Raw genomic sequence first — 17904 nt, forward strand, 5'->3', positions numbered from 1 at the left:
ATGTCTACACTAGCAAGCTTACAGAGGCACAGCTGTACTGATACAGCTGGGCCGCTGTAAGATCTTTTGTGAAGCTGCTCTATGCCGATGGGAGAGAGCTCCCCTGTCAACATAATAAAACCACCTCAATGAGGGGGGGTAGCTATGTCAATGGGAGAAGCTCTCCCACTGACGTAGCGCTGTGCATATCACCACTTAAGCTGGTGAAATTTATGTCCCTTGGGGGCGGGGGAGGGTTTCACACAGGGATAGTGTAGACATGGCCTTAATGGACTGAAAGCAGAACAAGTGGCAGTTCTGTAGCATAGCTAAATGAGGCTTCACACTTGCAGAAAGGATTTTTCTCCTCTTGATTGTATTTTGGTGGAAGAGGAGACTGTTGTGATTGCATTTTGTCATCTCTACCACCATTTGACAGCCACTAAATCTGATGAGAAACATTCTGAGACAGGTTTCAGAGTAACAGCCGTGTTAGTCTGTATTCGCAAAAAGAAAAGGAGTACTTGTGGCACCTTAGAGACTAACCAATTTATTTGAGCATGAGCTTTCGTGAGCTACAGCTCACTTCATCGGATGCATACTGTGGAAATTGCAGAAGACATTATTATATACACAGACACCATGAAACAACACCACCTCCCACCCCACTCTCCTGCTGGTAATAGCTTATCTACAGTGATCATCAAGATGGGCCATTTCCAGCACAAATCCAGGTTTTCTCACCCTCCGCCCCCCCACAGACAAACTCACTCTCTTGCTGGTAATAGCCCATCCAAAGTGACCACTCTCTTCACAATGTGTATGATAATCAAGGTGGGCCATTTCCTGCAGAAATCCAGGTTCTCTCACCCCCTCGCCCCCCTCCAAAAGCCACACACACAAACTCACTCTCCTGCTGGTAATAGCCTATCCAAAGTGACCACTCTCCTTACAACGTGCATGAAAATCAAGGTGGGCCATTTCCAGCACAAATACAGGTTTTCTCACCCCCCCACCCCCATACACACACAAACTCACTCTCCTGCTGGTAATAGCCTATCCAAAGTGACCACTCTCTCCTTACAACATGCATGAAAATCAAGGTGGGCCATTTCCAGCACAAATCCAGGTTTTCTCGCCCCCCCCCCCAAAACACACACACACAAACTCACTCTCCTGCTGGCAATAGCTCATCCAAACTGACCACTCTCCCCACAATGTGCATGACAATCAAAGTGGGCCACTTCTGAGACAGACTGGCCAAAGTAAACAGCTGACAATAGAAGACAAGCAAGAAAGTAATCCAGCTCATTTACAGACAATCTGTGTTATCAATAGCCACAGAAACAGAGCTGACCAGAATGCTTAAATACAGACCAAGGTTTTCATTAGCTTACTGTTGTAAGGCAATTTTAATTTTATGTAGTCTACCACAGATTAAGTAATCATAGTGGGACTGTAAATGTAAGTCAGATCATTGAGCTACAGTCATTTTACTCCTTATAAAATCAAAGTTCTAGCCAAACAAAAGTTGTATCTCTCTCAAACTTCAGGACATAACTCAAATCGAATGCAATTGTCTAAAGGAGAATGGTTTTTAATGCATTCAAATACTCAGTCATGATTGCTTATGAGTATCTGTTGGCTGGGTGGTGTTGATGGATCACAAACCTGGGTGGGGTCAATAGGTGTACTAAACACCTTCCATTCAGGCTAAATGAGGAAACCATTAAATGATCCTTTGTTTACTGATAACTGAAACAATGGAAACCACCACCTGTGAACTGAAGCAGCAAGGCAAGCCAGGAAAGTGACTGGACCATGCTGCCTAAGGGGTCTTCCTGAAGGCTGACAGCAAATGCAGGGACTGAGCATTCTGGTAGGTACTGAGGGGAAATGTGAGTGTCAGAGAGATACGCAGAAGCACCAGAACAGACAGACTCTGAAGTGGCGAAGAATACATCCAGAACCAGCACAGCCCTGAGAGAAGCCTTGGAAGACAGCTTTTGGGTTAAGTGGTGCTGACTGGAAAGGGGCTTGGAACTGTGAACAAAAGAAACCATTTCCGGTTGTTTGGTTCCTCCTGCATTCAGGGAAGCAGAATGTTGTACATTCTTTGTAAATAAACAGGATTGCACCAAAGACACCAGACTCTACCATCAATTTCTCCTAAAAGAAACAACCCCTCAGAATCCTGAAATTTGGCTGCCACTTCAGTCAAAAAAGGAGTAACAATACTGACTTGAATGGGACTTCCCCCCCCAACCCAAAGACTGGGTAGTAAGCACATGAACCAACTCCACAAAGGTCACGTGAGTAAAGTTATACACAATTGTTTGCAGGACTGAAGCCTAAATAAGACTATACATAAGGAAACAATGAGTTACGGTATACAACAAAACTCTGTAATTACATTAAAAAACAGAGGAACTCAAGAGGGTTAGGTTGTTAGGACAACACAGCGGTATGTGGTTAAGCATGAAAATCAACTTGGGGAAAGTACTGAACCATTTTATCTTTTAATATTAGTTCATAGACCTGATTAGAAGCTTAACTACGTCACATAGTTTTATTCAGAGTAATAGCAGTAGCCCCTGCTTTTCCCCACTTTCATATCTGTACGACAGCAGGGTATTGAAATAAAAAACAAGCTGTTGCACATGACCAGAGATATGGGCTTCCTCTAAATATCTCTTTTTTAAATCATTCTTAAAACATATGTTTACATGTATTTAAAAATACAACCTGAAGTGACAACTCTTTGCAAAATTAATAGATTGATATAAAATAGGCATTAAATCTGAAACAAATATCTATTAGTAGGAAAACAGATTGTCATTACATATTGTGAGAAGTTTACATGGCATATATCTGAGATCCTTTTATTTAAAAAAAAAAAAAAGTGTAAAATGTAGTGTTCATATTCCATTGGGGATAGAGAGGCTTAAAGAACTGGATACATGGTTTCAAAATTGTAATTTTTCATTAGCAAGCACTCAGCAGCCAAGTTTTGTGCAGCTCCATGCGTGACATTTTATTTTAATTATTTAAGTAGATAAATTTGCATGTCAGTACACATCCATTTTGAAAACCCTGTGGATTTAGTGCTTGTGAAAAGTGCTGGATTGATACAAGGTTTCCCAAGGAGAGAAGCAAGTGTGGGGAGCCATGTGGCTCCTCGGCAGGAGGGGAGGTATGGTGGTTGCTATAACCGGCCATGTCTGAGCAAGGATCATTCACATAACTAAGGGTTTTCAGGACTGGGCCTTTACTCATCACATCTATCTATAATATTTTGAGTTTCTTTGTTCTTCACTTCTTTCTCTGTTAATCAAAGACTTTTTATAGGATACCAGAAACTCTAGACAAGTATGTTAAGTTACATGACAAAGACAGGTCATAACTCCACTGGGAGGTAAGTAAAAGAAAGAGAACAGAATGAGGATTTGAAATTGTACACATTCATCAACAAAATGGCTACTACTGCATTTCTTGCATATCTAGCAAATAACAAGCAAGTGCATTTATGTAGTTGTTGCTATAAGAATCCATACTAAGAAAAATGATCAATTTACCTTACTAGTTTACTCTTTTTTCTCCTGACAGAATAATTAACAAAAAGTTTATAAAATTTAACATACTATTTCAGCCAAGTTATTCCAATTTAGAACCAATCTCCTTTACATCTGTTTAAGCACGTGTCCATTCAGTAACCCCGTTATTCCATATGTCCACTGAACTCATACAAATATTTGCTTAAAAGAAGCTTGTTCAGTGAATAAAAAACCTGGTAACCAACGGGAAAATACAACAAATGAACAGCTGATTGGTTAAAAATAACAAGATAATCTTAATTGTCAAATAAAATATTAGAAAAAAATCCATAACTCATCATCATGCACTTGGCTAACTGTACATTAGAGTTGCTATGTTAGGCTTCTATATTCCTTTAAAATGAATTAAACAAGTGTTTTTCATAAAAACTTAAGTGTCGATCTCTCACAATATGGAACCAGCTCCAGTATCACTTTCAGGGGAAAACTATTTTTCTTAAGTAAATTATTCTGTTGAATTATATCACCTCTGCTATTTCTATTATTTAAGTATCACTACAAAGCACTCATCACCATAGTATCTGAGCATTTCAGAAACATTACTAATGTATTTATCTTAATAACCCCAGGAGGTAGGGAAATATTCTCCTCATTTTAAAGATGCTAAGACTCCAAGTGACATGCCCAATATTCCACAGGAATTCTTTGGCACAGTCAGAAATAGAATCCAGGTCTCCAAAGTCCTAGTGCAGTGCATTAACTACAAGACCAAACTCCCCCTCATTCAAAATAAGAATCATTTCTGGATGACAAAAGAGAAGGAAACACACCCTGACAAATAAAACAAAAGAAGGCTCTGCAGCATCAATCTACCTTTAAGCTCTGCACAGCAGTGAGAAATAAGACTCCATATGTCCTAAATACCATTTTTCTCTCTCATTTGGTACAAATTTATAATAATTACATTTGAACTGATTTTAAAAAATCCAAAAACATGAGATAGATCTATGCATGTTTCTAGTAGGTCACTGTCTCAATTAACCAATGCCTGCATATTTGTGATTTTAAATATTCATCCTCTTAGAAACATCTAGAAAAGAATTCCATGCAATACTTCTTGGACAAAGCTCCTCTGAGATAATAAAAGAATGGTGACACTTAAAACAGTAACCATTTGTCTGGAGTCGTATTACTCCGTACTAAATGAGCAACAGTGCCTAGACATTAGATTGATGGGCACTTTATAAATATTTAAGACAGACAGTCAGATCTCAGAGTAGCAGCCGTGGTAGTCTGTATCCGCAAAAAGAACAGTAGTACTTGTGGCACCTTAGAGACTAACAAATTTAGTTGAGCATAAGCTTTCGTGGGCTACGAAAATAGAATCATAGAATATCAGGGTTGGAAGGGACCTCAGGAGCTCATCTAGTCCAACCCCCTGCTCAAAGCAGGACCAAACCCCAACTAAATCATCCCAGCCAGATTCATCATTCATCAGATGCATGCAGTGGAAAATACAGTAGGACGATTTTATATACACAGAAAACATGAAACAATGGGTGTTACCCATGCACACTATAACAAGAGTGATCAGGTAAGGTGAGCTATTACCAGCAGGAGAGAAAAAAAACTTTTTGTAGTGATAATCAAGGTGGGCCATTTCCAGCAGTTGACAAGAACGCCTGAGGAACTGTAGGGGGGGGAAATAAACATGGGGAAATAGTTTTACTTTGTGTAATGACACATCCACTCCCAGTCTTTATTCAAGCCTAATTTAATGGTGTCCAGTTTGCAAATTAATTCCAAATTCAGCAGCCTCTCACTGGAGTCTGTTTTTGAAGTTTTTTTGTTGTAATATTGCGACTTTTACGTCTGTAATCGAGTGACCAGAGAGATTGAAGTGTTCTCTGACGGGTTTTTGAATGTTATAATTCTTGTCGTCTGATTTGTGTCCAATTATTCTTTTACGTAGAGACTGTCCGGTTTGGCCAATGTACATGGCAGACGAGCATTGCTGGCACATGATGGCATATATCACATTGGTAGATGTGCAGGTGAACGAGCCTCCGATAGCGTGGCTGATGTGATTAGGCCCTATGATGATGTCCACTGAATAGATATGTGGACACAGTTGGCAACGGGCTTTGTTGCAAGGACAGGTTCCTGGATTAGTGGTTCTGTTGTGTGGTTGCTGGTGAGTATTTGCTTCAGTTTGGGGGGCTGTCTGTAAGCATGCATGGTATGTCTATCCACTAAGGCAAAAGCTATGAAGTTTAAAATTATATTAAGGAAATCTTTCCACGCATGATTAAGAATACATAATTCAACACCTCATAATTATTCAAAAGATGCTGAAGTAAAACATTAAAGAGACTGTAGCTACAAGCTTCCTTTGACACTAACTTGCATTAAGTGCATGGTATTTCATCTGTTCATATCAACTCAACTAAGAAAATGTCTTCTCTCTTCTACAATGTAGCAGCTTTGTTTTTCATAGCTTTGATCTTGAATATTTTTGTAAGTAAAAAGCCCTTGCTCAATAAAATGATTAATCCCAGTAATAAATACTCTACATTTAGCTCTTCAGCTCATAACAGGCAGATTGCTTCCTTGCAAATATGGATGCCAAAAAAAACCCAACAATCACTAAATGTGCTAAATACACTACAATAAATAAACCATTTTAGATGCAGTTCCCCCCCGCTGTCAGTTGAAACGTGAAAAAGTCCTTTATGGTGTTGAAAGCCAGTGTATATTAATTATACATAATTAATTGGCACTATTACAAAATATGGCCCCTTTGGCTTATGTGGACCAACATGGCTCATATTCATCTTTACCACAAGGAAAAAAAATCATTAAGCCAATGATCATTATGTTCTTGTATTAAAAAGATTAGCATTTGATTATACATTCTGCTAAACCAGCTACCTTCACTGGTGGAGAGCCAGTAATAAAAATTTGAATTTGCATCCAAGTAGACAGATTACCCTAAATTTGAGAAAGGTCTTTTTCCTTCTCGCCTAGCAGCAAAAAGCTGCTTGTCTCTTTTCTAATTTCAGCTGAAATTTGGCATCTGCTCTAGGCTCCAATTCGTATTTATTAAAATTAATAAACTGCCATCCTGTACAATTAGATAGATATAACATATAACAATTATGAACTGCGATTTTTCTCCAGAAAGCTTGACAAAACAACTAGAAAGAAGAAGAGTTTTTCTTTGTTAGTTTAGTGCTATTTTTAAACCTTCACAAAGCATCTCACCAAACAAAATTCAGTTAATTCAAATCCTACCACCAAAAAAAGGCCACAAATTAAGGACCTGATTCTCAAATAATATAAGTTTTATCCTGGTGTAGCTCCATTAACTTCAATGTAGTTAGTAGTAATTTATACAGATGTAAGTAAGTGAAGAGAATCAGGTCCCAAATGTGTTTCACTATCAGAAGCACCTGTGGGTACTGAATTCTACATGACAGCTGTAAAATAAGGCAGCTGTAGCTCACTGAAGTGATATCTAGGTCATGAGCTTATATATTTACTATTTCTTTCTCAAGTCTACATTACTTGACACAAAATGAGTTACACCCCCAGGCCTCTCCATACAAAAACTTTTTTAAGGACTGCACATTCAAGATTCTCTCTACAGTATTCTTGAAAACTTGCATGACAGGACATGCTATTGGTGTATAAGCTTTAAGTAAAGTTTTTAATTTAAAACAAAAAATCTATACAAATCAGCACTTGTTAGGCCACTGCTGGTGGCCCACTTTCTGCTAAATAGTGACATCATCTCCAACACAGGCAGTCTTGGGGACAGAATACAAGTGAATTTCCATCATACTTTATGGGCTGTTAAAAAACAACTTTGTTTTAAGATTAAATAATATTTTCTATTTCTATAGCATCATTTATTCCAGAAATTCAAAGCTTTTTACAAACATTAATTAATCCTCACAACATCCACATGAAGTAGAGAAGTATTTTTATAACCATTTTATAGATAGGGGAAACTGAGGCAAGGAGCTGTGAATTGACTTGCCCAGGATCAAATATAGCAACTTATATAAGAGCATTAAAGAGACTCAAGAAGCTTTAACTTCTGGTCCCTGCTGCAACCACTAGTTAATACTGTCTCACTCAGCATAAAGCCCTCCTCATTATTAAAACCAGAATCAAAGCAAAATGGAAAAAGATTTCCAGTCTCTGACCTTTCAGCTCCCCCAAATTAATGAACTGCAAATTATGTCATTTTAAACAACATTCACCACCACCAATGCTCACAAATGTGGATTTTAATTTAAAAAATTTTATTCACAAATACAACAAACATGGTGAGAGAAGTATTTGACTTCATGTGAATTTACACATATAAAATGAAGGCAGTGATCTTTTAAAACAAGGGAACTTGCAGGGATGATAAATCTAAGTATTGGACCATATCATGTTGTTAATTAATTTTTTAGACAAAACTCTGCATTATTCCAACAGGGATCTTACACTCATGGCCCACTGTTTGCAATTTAAGACTGAATGCTCATCATGGAAATAACACTAAAACAGGAATGTAATTTAATCTGAACACAACATAGCAAACCTATGAACCCTGATTTAAAAGTCTGGATTTAGTTCTCTGCAAAGAATATGCCAGAACAATTTTAGTTTGAACACAAAGAGCTCAAATCCTGCAAGTCTTAGGCAAAATATCCACTGAAGGCAATGGGCCCTGGTTCATCATTGCCCTGCAACCCCCCTCATGCCAACTAAGGTAAACTGGTGGTAAGGACCCATACTACAAGTGAAAGCCTCTCCAGGAGATCTTTGCAACTGCTCTCAGGCTCTCAACCAGGGGGCATTCTGGGATGGGGATAAGAGAGGAGATGTGTCAGGGGCAAGAGGCATGCCCCGCACACACCTGTGCCCTGATGATTCTGTGCCTACAAAGATGTTCACAGGAGCTACTGAAGCAGATGCACGATTCGGGCTGTCCTAGCTGAGAACAGGGTTGAATTAGTAGATGCATAAACTGCCTTCTCTCTGTCCCTTCACTAGTGTAGAATCTAATCCAATGAGATTTGACTAAGAATTGCAGGATGAGACCCAAGATTATTACCTGTATCCCAGAAGATTAATTTTTAACACTACATTATATAAGCTTTGTGCACATTCCTTGCCAAACAAGTTCATCACCTTTTTTTACACCAGTCTGGATTTTCTCCCAAAGATTTTATTCAAGAGCACTTATTATATATCCCAGCTAATATTTCAGTCCTCTTCTGCAACTCTGTTGTTTTTCTCAGGGTGAAAAAATATCACCTACATTAATATGTAATTGCCATTTATATTTTCTTTCCCATTTACTAAAAAACAAGACCAGGATAGGCCTGAAAACAAAATAAAGTAAAAAAAAAAGAATGGAAACCCCTCACTTGAAAAACAAAACTAAAACCCTAACGATGCTTCATTTGGTTCTTTATCAAGGACAACATTAGACATAAATGGAATGTATAAATGCATCGAGTCAACCCCTCTCCCTCCCCTAAGCCCATCTCTTCTCTCCATCCCACCTCCCTTCTTGCCTCCACACATCCCCCTCACCTAAACTGTCATCTTGGCTCTTGTCTTCTGTATGTTGTCCCCCTATTTGGATTGCAAGCATTCAGGGGCAAGGAATATGTTTTATCTTTATGAGAGCTACGATAATTGATGGCACTGGTATGTTTCTTAATAACATATAATAAATTAATCCCATGATTAGGGCAGGATATATTCCTCTGCTATTGAGACAAATCCTGCAATCCTTACGCTGGCAAAACGCCCATTGACTTTAAGGAGTATTTTGCCAAGACAGGATATTGGATATAAAACTGATACCAGACTGGATATTAGTTGAAAAGCAAAGAATCAATAATGGGTTTTATGATGTTTTGATTGTTGTTGATATGACTATTTTGATGCTTTTTACAGCACCTCAGGTGAAGTTCGTGGGGGGAGAGAGTTGTATGATATGTCAGAGTCTAACAGTTACCTCCTCTATGGTAAGGCAAATTTACTTTTCATTGGTTGAGGTGGTTCATTTTAGTTCACTGGCTACCAGGATTACTTTAAAGAGCATATTAAAATGTGTACAAATGTTATCACTTTGGTTTGTTACATGTTTTATTAAAGGCTTTCAAGTGCAATTAGCTACTAATTAAAAATGTATTATTATTGTACATTAAATTATCATCTGCTCTTACATTTTGAACTGCAAAAGAAAAAATTATATTTAACTTGCTTTCTGATATACTTGTGCATCTTGTCTCGCCTTATAATTTTGGTGTCTCATATAAGAGATCCAGGCTATGGGAGAGACTTGCTGGAAGACTGGGCCTGCCCATGAACTTTGCAAGTCTGTTCAGTCTAGGTTCTTATAACATGCTCATCACCTTTGGCACTGATCTGGCAAATGGCTCTGTGCAGGAGGACCCAAAAAGAACCCCACTGACTTCCACAGGGCTCTTTGTTAGTACTTATGAGCATCACTAATATGCAAAAAGAAAAGGAGTACTTGTGGCACCTTAGAGACTAACAAGTTTATCTGAGCATAAGCTTTCGTGAGCTACAGCTCCCTTCATCAGATGCATTCAGTGGAAAATACAGTGTATATAAATCTCCCCACTGTATTTTCCACTGAATGCATCTGACGAAGTGAGCTGTAGCTCACGAAAGCTTATGCTCAAATAAATTGGTTAGTCTCTAAGGTGCCACAAGTACTCCTTTTCTTTTTGTGAATACAGACTAACATGGCTGCTAGTCTGAAACCTGTCACTAATGCTCAGACACTAATTATTCCCCTTCTCTTTCAACTGGGTTCATGTGTCCAGATCCCTGAATCCACAATGTATCCATATATACACATAAGCGGGGGTCGGCAACCATAACATTTGCAGAACCCCAACCAAGACTGGGGCTCCAAGCAGATAGGGGCTGGAGGCCATCTGGAATAATGTGGTGGGTAGATGAGCCAGGTAGTGTCTTATGTAATTCACACTGATGTGTGATTTAGAAATGTGCAGAGATACACGTTGTGAGGCAGAGTGTTAATTTCTGTGACCTCCAAACTGCTGGACAGTGGGTAGCGGGATATCGAAAGGAGCAGGGCCATTAGTCTCAAACACCTGCAGGATGTCCCCCAAAAGGAGTGGCAGCCCTGCAAGAATAAGTCACTTGTGCCCTGCTTGATGTGTCTTGGTGACAGCAACTGCTGCCAAGTTCATAAAGCAGAGAGCTTGTTGTTGGTGCATGTGGGATGTTAATGTCTGTACCCCATCCCCATGTATTCTTCACGCCACGTCCTGGCGAAATGGGGTAAGCAGAGGGCAAGTTAAAAGATTCCCTAATGTCAGGTGTCCGAGGTTTCTCAGACATCCACCCATATCAGACCATCTGAAGGGAGAAAAGCAGCGGAGAAGCTAAATGGTTCCACATCACGCTGGGAGAAGTGACAAGCATGTTATGGGGACCTCCACGTTCACTGAGGCAGCCAGGCTGAGGGGAGCCACCCTCACTCCCTGGGAGGGAAGTGGCTTGCACGCTAAGGAGACCTGACCCCCTCCGCTCTGTGGAGCACAAACATGCCCAGAGCAACACCTCATTGAGGCAGTTGGGCCAAGCGGTATCCTCTGAGAGTGACAGCCAGGCTAAGGGGACCCCATCGTTGAGGTGAGTAGGCAAAGGGGGGCTCACTCCGAGGGTCAGGGGGAGCAGCAGGAAGGCCAACCCACCCCCCACTATCACAAAGGCAACTAGGTGGATTCCCCCAGTTCATTTTCATTAAAAAGGATGGGGATGGCACCTTCCCCCCCAGAAATAAAAACAGACTAGCTTCCATTTATTGTGGCTGCTTGGGAAGAAAAGGTAGAGAAAATAATCCCTGTGCCCAACATGGCCGCCCACCCAGCAGCAGCCCTAGGAAGGGGGTGGGAGGCACGGAGACAAGGGAGTCTGCAATCCTTCTCCCCGCAGCGACGGGAACCAGCATGAGGGGAGCGTGGGAGGCACTTTAAGACGGCGCATGGGTTGCTCTGTGCAGTGTTTAACCCGTTATGTTCGTCTCCAGCCAGCCGAGAGGGGAGGGGACGGGGGGGCGGGGGGGGGCTGACGCGGAGTGAGCAGCCCGGGCCGCATCACTCCCATCCCTTCAGAGGGAGGAGGGGGTATGCGGATCACTCCGCCTCCCCAGTCAGCGAAGACGAGACAGCGAGCAAGTAGATATTCCGCCGCCCAGCGGGAGCAGCTCCTCCCCCCTCCCCTCAGGAACCCCGATCCCTCCCTCACCGGAGCTCGCGCTCCCTCCCCGCTAAGCGCGTCTGGCGGCCGCTTTGTGTACGGCGCGCGCTGCCCACCCCCCACCCGCTCACAGACCCGGGCGGTTCGAACCGGTTCCAACGGTCACCGCCACCCGCATTCTTGTCGTGCGCGCGCGCCGCCAACCTCTCCCCCCCGTGACCCCCCCCCCGAGTCTGATTGATTCTGCAGCGTCCGCCCCCCCACATAACGGACTCGCGCCAACTCACCTTTCTCTCCGTCTCCCGCCGCTGCCGCCGCCTCCTCAGCCGAGCTTGGCTCGCTCGCACACGCTCTTAAAGTGACACGCACCCCACACAACCTCTTACAGGGCGAAGTGGCCGGGCGGGGAGCGCAGGTTGCATGAGCTCCCCCCAAATATTTTTGCCCCCCTTTCCGAAAAAAAGAAGCTGCGGGTTGATACACACAGAAAGGACCAACAGACACACACACACACACAAAAAGGGGACCGGACCGGCGGAGGGATACGGTGACGTCATTTCCTCCTCGACTCCAATGCCTTCTTCTGATTGGCTGACTGAGGTGACATCACTGGGACCAAGGCGCATCCTAACTTGTCATGGGGAAGTTTGTCTGAGGCACAAATTTTGGGGGGATTCTCTGGCAGGGAGGTTGATTATAGAAGGGGACTTTTTTTTTTAGGTTGATCCCACTGGCATGTCCAGGAATGACTGGGAAGATGGAGATTTGGGGGGAGGGAACCTAGAAGTGGCCAGTGCTGTCTTTTAAGGGCCTTGTGGCGAGCCGGTCTGCCTGGGTTGTGCTGTCTGATGAAGGCCAAATAATTAATGGTCCAAACTGGTATCCAAGGAATCCTAACTTTTCCTACAGCTAGCAAAGGGAGTTTGGAGGCAGGACTTGAACCCACCACCTGCAGCGGGTATTGCCTTTGGCATGGCTAGCGACATGGCAACGTCTCAAACCCATCGCCTGCACCACTTATTGGCTTTGGCATGATTAATGATACGGCTGAGTCTCAAGCCCACCATCTGCAGCAGGTATTGGCTTTGACATGGTTAATGGTGTGACTCTCGAGCTCACCAGCTGCAGCAGGTATTGATTTTGGCCTCGTTAGTAACATGGCAAGGTGCCAAATACACCACCTGCAGAGGATATAGGCTTTTGGGTGGTTGGCAACATGGCTAAATCTGGAACTGAGCCCAACACCTGCAGTAGTTAATGGCTTTTGGGTGGTTTGCAATATGGCTGGCACTAGAACTCCCCACCTGCAAGATACAATGTTATTTGATGGTGTAGTAACATGGTTGGGTTTCAAACCTGTCACTGGCAGCCTTCCTCCCCCTCCTACCCTTATTGGTGTAGCCACAGGATTCAAACCCATCACCCAAAACAAGTAACATTTCTTTGATAGCTAGTGATGTGGTTGGGATTAGAATCTGCAGCCTGGAGCGTATAGGAGTTTTTTGTGGTTAGCCATGTGTCTGCAACTTCAAGCTACACTTGTAGCAGGTAACTACTTTTGGTGATTAGTGACATGGCCAGAATCTGAATCACTTTTTAGTCAGTCAAGACCAAAAGTCATTACCAACAGACGTTTTGGGGCCTCCGTGATAGGAGTTGGAGTTAAAAAACAGTTTCATGTCCTCTCCATAAAACCGATAATTCCATCAGTATTTGGCACTAATTTCTTCCCTCACTGGCAGCTTGAGCAAAGAGACCAAGGAATAAATGGACCCTGGACATTGAACATCTCTGCTGTCCTCCAGGGGGATTGTTGCAGGACAGGACTCAGGCACACTGACATGGAGATCAGAGAGTGTATAGCAAAACTATAGGCACTGCCCAAATGGCTATAAAAGCCCTGTTCAGCAGGATGCTTAAGCACATGCCTAACTTTAAGTATGTGATTAATCCCAGTATAGTCATTGAGACTACTCAGAGCTTAAAATTAGGCACTTTTGCTGGATCAGCACCATAGACTTTTGATTTCCAGCACATTACATCAATGGCTAAAATTCTCACACAGACATGAAATGTTTTAAATCCTTAATAATAGTAATCACATTTATAATTAATACATACATTTAATAATAATCAGTAATACATTTTATAGTAACGACATACAATTACAAAATGAACAATGACAGTATGCTTAACTGATAATACACATAACAGTAATCAAATCAAACGTTATTACGAAATATATTTAACAATAATAAATGTGTCATTAATATTTTACATTTATCAATACTGAACAATAATATATTAAAATTAATTATTTTGTGTAATAGTAAATAGTTCACTTATATATTTGTTAATCACTATTAATAAATAGCTATTTACATCTTCAGTGCACATTAAAAACATTAACTTATGTTTTCTCACAACACTCCTGTGAAGTTGGTCTGCCCAAATGGACCAACTTAATGAGGCATGCACCTGTTGCTAGCATGTTATTTATTATCCTGGAATTTATTAAACATGCATATTAGTCTTCTTCTGATGGACCACTATGAATTACCAATCATTGTTCCCAGCTCACGCTATGCATCAGGTTACTCAACCACTTACTGGTGGGAAGTGTTTGCATGTAACTACCTGTGTATCACTTCTCTACCATTTAAAGTTCCAAATCTCTGCTAGGGTATTTCCACTGAAGTCAACAATAGTAGTAATAATGTGTGTTTACTTGTTTATTTGCACTGCAATCATACCTAGCAACCCCAATCATGGTCCTGCACCCCACTGTGTTAGGTGCTGTACAAAGGAATCATTTAATGAAATACCAGCAATTTTTGCTTGCTTTTTCCATGAACATTTTCTGGAGCTAGCTGCACAAAGAGTGAAATATTTATGAAACGAAAATTAAGAACAGTTCCTTGAAGTTAATTATTTTCATTGCTGGTCTACACTTCGAAATGGAAATGTTAATAAAATGTCTCTACAAGGAATTGAGATATCATTAAAATAATGGAACTAAAAATGGGAATGTTTTATAACAATAACAGATCAATAACTATTGTGGTAAACACTTAAAAATCAACATTTACCACACCACAAGATATGATTTCTCTATTGTATTTACAATATTTCTTAGTGAATCCTACTGTTTTCTATTCTATGATCTCTGTCTTCATCCAATGTATACAATTAAGATATCAAGTTCAAGATGAGCCTAATAAGCAAGACAAAAAGAAGTAGAGGATTTAACTGTATGCAGTCACCTCAGTACTGGCAAGTTGTTTTTAACTGTGTGGTGGGTACATGTGAAACAAAAGGGAAGACAATGCCACTTTAGGCCATGTATCAAGCCTAGGATTTCCTGGTTGTCACTGTGCCGCTCACTAGGCCGCTCAGAAATTCACAGTGATAGTAGAGTTAGGATTCAGATACTCATGCTCCAAAAAGCTCAGACAGATGTCTGAGAATAAGGGAGAATCTTCCTTAACTGATGGCAGTGTAGGGTTTATGACACACAACTGATCACTCCTGATTCTACCCAGCAAAGAACATTAGCACACAAACACTGGCAAGTTAGTTAGGCATAATATAGATTTTTGGATTTAGGACCTACTACTAAATAGAATAAAAAGGCCCAGTAGGCTTACTATTAAATTGATCAGTCTCTAAAGAAAAATTAACTATTTATCTGAGAGCTAGTCTTCATGGAAAAACGGGTGGAGGTGAGGTCCAGGTGTGTCAACTAACCTTGACCTACCTATGTCATTATTCCTAGCATGGATGCATTGTAATGCCTTTTAACACAATTGAACAGGTTGAGATACATACCCCAACCTAACCTCGACACATTTGTCTAGTGTAGACTAGCCCTTAAATTACCGTTTAGCAAAAGTATGAGTGACACAGCAAAGATTAATTGATACATCAAACTAGCTGTTCCAAAGATAGTAAATTGGAGCATTGTGTTTAGCTTCTGCAGTCTGCCAGTTTTCTTGGAAGCCTGCCATGTAGGGTTTCTGCCATGAGTCTAAAATTGGAACCACCTGCAGCTTGGTTGGTGTCAAGGCAAGAACTCAAAAGGTTTCAACATGTGGTTTCCTAACCACTGAGAAAGTCATTGTAAGGGTGTACTATAGCTTGAAAATGGAACAACAGAAGGCTTTGTTATATCATTTCACAAGCAGTTTTTCACACCATATAGTCTGGGACTGACTGGAAGAATCAGTAAAGAGGTCCACAAAGCAGAAGTTGCCGCTTGGGATTATGATTTTATTGTTATTTGGGTGAAACAAATTTATTGAACACATCAGGATTTGGTGGTTTAGAACTTTAAAGAGGCACAAGCAATTATACTTCTGACTAAAATGTTTTTCCTACTAATAGTCTCAGTTCAGCAAGGTACTTAAGTATGTGCCTAACTTTAAGCATGAGAGTCCCACTGGCAATCTAAAATGCCCAGCATTACTATAATTGACAGATTAGGGGCAAATTTTCCCCTCTTATTTTTTCAATTTATTTTATACATTTGTCAGCACTTTGAATATAGTAAGATTTGCTATTTTCTTTTTATTCTTGAGATGCTGTTCTCTCTCTACTCATGCAGTTGAATTCACATGTGGGATCTAGAATGATTTTATTTGTGATAAATTAATATATATTTGAGATTTCTTGAGATCTGAAAGTTTCAGACTTCTGCATGTTTTAGTATTGCACTTAATTTAGAAGTTTTAAACATAAGAACAGCCATACTGGGTCAGACCAAAGGTCCATCTAGTCCAATATCCTGTCTTTTGACAGTGACCAGTGCCTGGTGCTCTAGAGGGAATGAACAGAACAGGTAATCATCAAGTGATCCATCCCCTGTCACCCATTCCAGCTTCTGGCAAACAAAGGCTAAGGACACCATTGATGGACCTTTCCTCTGTGAATTTAAGTTTAAAAACTTTGCCTTTCTTTCCTCCCAAATAAACATTGAAATAAATGCCTCCATCTTTCTAAAATAAGCCTCCCTAATCTCCATGAGAAGCATCTGAGAGAGAGCATTCATCTGTTGAGGAGAAATCAACAGCATTACTTTACCCCACAAGATTTGTATTTCCACTTGCCAGAATCTACCTTAATATTTTGCATAATCAGATCCTAATAATACCTAGCCATATTAATTTGTTTAACTTAATCCCTAAATAAATCAAGTTATTTGTTACTCATTTAAATTTACAAGGTATAAAAAAGGCTGAATTGCTAATTCTTGGTAAGAATAAAATTTTGATTAAGAATTGTTTAGTTTATATCTATAGATTCCCCCCATCCCCTCCCAACCTGACCCCGCCCCCCCACTCCCTCAAACCAAACCTCCATGATTTTTAAATTTTCAGGAATAATATTCCTTGGATCACTCACTTACTGATTAAGTATTAGTTACTGTTATTTAGTATGTCTGCATAACAACAGAATTAAATCAGAATAACATTTAAAAATGCAGTCTGCCGCCCATTATAGCACCAGAGTTCCTTTCTGTATCGGATAATGACTTCTGAGGGTTCCAAAGCAGTGGCAATCAGAGGTAGTCCTACCTTGTGTACCTGTGAAGTAAGAAAGGAGATCTTAAACCATATATCTGTAATAGGATTGTGAATAAATGTAATCAAACATCTGAACTTTGACACAGTGTTCCTAAGGTCACAGTCTAGACACAATCATTCAGCTGTCAAAGGCCTAATGTCTAATGATATCATTGCCAGTTGATTTCAATTATCTTTAGACTCCAGTATGATACAGAAGCCAATAGTTTTCTGAGATTATCTGATGCTTGCTTCTGTGGAATAACCCCCTCCTGACCTCTTTCCCTATAATTTTATTTAAACTATTACCCACGATTTTAGTAGGTACTTTGTAGTCCGTGTTTCACCACAAGGCTATTTTGTAATTAATACATGGCTTTTGGTCTTTTTAAAGTTTATAAATGAAGAAGACCACAGCTTCAGTCTTGGTATCTGATAAAAGTATTCTTTCATTAAATATACCCACCAGATATTGAGTCCAAAAAGTCCTCCATCTGGTGTACAAAATTCCTCTAGTAAGCTATCTTCTCCTGCAAAGT

The 17904-nt window shown here is 40.5% G+C and overlaps 2 protein-coding genes across 9 annotated transcripts in view; one reads left to right on the forward strand and one right to left on the reverse strand.

Moving 5' to 3' along the window:
• Positions 1-12380, reverse strand: part of POGZ (pogo transposable element derived with ZNF domain) — a 61472-nt gene extending 49092 nt beyond the window's left edge. For all 8 annotated transcript variants that reach the window (XM_074938825.1, XM_074938822.1, XM_074938823.1 and 5 more), the window contains exon 1: positions 12092-12380. The gene's annotated coding sequence lies outside the window, so the exon portion shown is untranslated. The remainder of the gene's footprint in view (positions 1-12091) is intronic.
• The window catches only part of SELENBP1 (selenium binding protein 1), a 48346-nt gene continuing 41529 nt past the window's right edge, over positions 11088-17904 (forward strand). The window contains exon 1 of the mRNA XM_074938826.1: positions 11088-11237. The gene's annotated coding sequence lies outside the window, so the exon portion shown is untranslated. The remainder of the gene's footprint in view (positions 11238-17904) is intronic.

This window comes from Natator depressus, chromosome 24 (assembly GCF_965152275.1).
Source record: "Natator depressus isolate rNatDep1 chromosome 24, rNatDep2.hap1, whole genome shotgun sequence".
In the NCBI taxonomy this organism is placed as follows: domain Eukaryota; kingdom Metazoa; phylum Chordata; order Testudines; family Cheloniidae; genus Natator; species Natator depressus.